This window comes from Ceratina calcarata, unplaced genomic scaffold (genome assembly GCF_001652005.2).
Source record: "Ceratina calcarata isolate Rehan_Ccalc_2016 unplaced genomic scaffold, ASM165200v1 scaffold4840, whole genome shotgun sequence".
Lineage (NCBI taxonomy): Eukaryota > Metazoa > Arthropoda > Insecta > Hymenoptera > Apidae > Ceratina > Ceratina calcarata.
In genome coordinates, this window is record NW_017172670.1 from 1 (window position 1) to 1181 (window position 1181).

A 1181-nucleotide genomic window follows, 5' to 3' on the forward strand; every position below is an offset into this window, starting at 1 on the left:
AAGTAACACACAAAGTACAAAAATGATTAACAGACAGGAATTTTCCACAGGAAATCCCGAAAGATAACAACGAGTAATAAAGGTCCTTAAAAAAACCGGAAAAGACACAGAGAAACACGAAACATGTGAAGAAGCTGAGGTGTAATTAAACAACTCTAAGATGCAATCAAAAATACAAATACATGAAACAAGTGGCGACTAAATAAATAAAGAAACAAAGGTCGCTACAAGGCTGCAACCAAGAGAATCAGATATTAATAGAAAGATAGACGAACCAAAGAGAAAAGACAAGGTAAGGAAAACAAATTAACAAATGTTTAACCAAACGTGTAGAATAAATGAACAACGAAAAGATCTCGATTCTTATGGATAAATAGAAACTCGACAATGAACTGTAAAACCCCTAATAGAAAAAGGAAAGTCAGGCAAAGGATGAAGCAAATAAATCCAGGAAAAACATGAGGCAGGATTGACTTAAACAATGGTGCAGACATCACTTTGAAAGAATAAAATGTACGAGTGATGAAAATAAAACAATAAACAAAAGCAGTATAGACAAAATTAGGCAAAGGAGCCAATAATTAAACAAACAACACTAGGAAGTAAAAAAACACAAACACAGAATATACAAAACATCCAGACAAATAAAATGGCGATCAACTAAGAAGTTGAATAAAGGTGTAAACTGAATAATGGTAAGGAATAAAACAAATACATAATGTAGATAAAACAAAAACACACAAATCTCACGTACGATGTGAATGGATAACTAATGGGAAAATTTATTCACAGAAACTAGGAACACAACAGAAAGTAAAAACTAGAAAACCATAAAAACAATGGGGATTAAAACCCGTAAAAAAGGAGAAGGGAAATGTACACAGCTGCGTAAGACAGACACGAAAATACGAGAGAGACCTGGCCAAAGCATTGGCGTAACCATCACCCCTAGGTAATAGAATAAACGAAATCCTCAAAAAATCATTACCACTATCCACTACGTACCAACGTTATGAACTTACTCTAGGAAATAGAACAACAAAATAGAACAAAGGAAGACTCTTAAAAAACAGACAGAGAAGATAAAGAAGCGAGGGAATAAAACAACAGAAAATAACAAAAGCTAACCCCCGTTGATGTAACAAACTGTAGAAATCAAAAGCCATACAAAGAAACAAAAC

The 1181-nt window shown here is 33.4% G+C and overlaps 1 long non-coding RNA gene across 2 annotated transcripts; it reads left to right on the forward strand.

Moving 5' to 3' along the window:
• Nucleotides 1-55: 55 nt before the first annotated feature.
• Nucleotides 56-1175, forward strand: LOC108627961 (uncharacterized). 2 transcript variants are annotated; one of them, XR_001916756.2, is made up of 4 exons: nucleotides 56-292; nucleotides 378-695; nucleotides 793-952; nucleotides 1028-1175. It is a non-coding gene; the product is annotated as an uncharacterized LOC108627961 (long non-coding RNA). The 2 variants fall into 2 exon arrangements; XR_003389558.1 differs by having other exon boundaries at nucleotides 411-695.
• The last annotated feature ends 6 nt before the right edge of the window (nucleotides 1176-1181 follow it).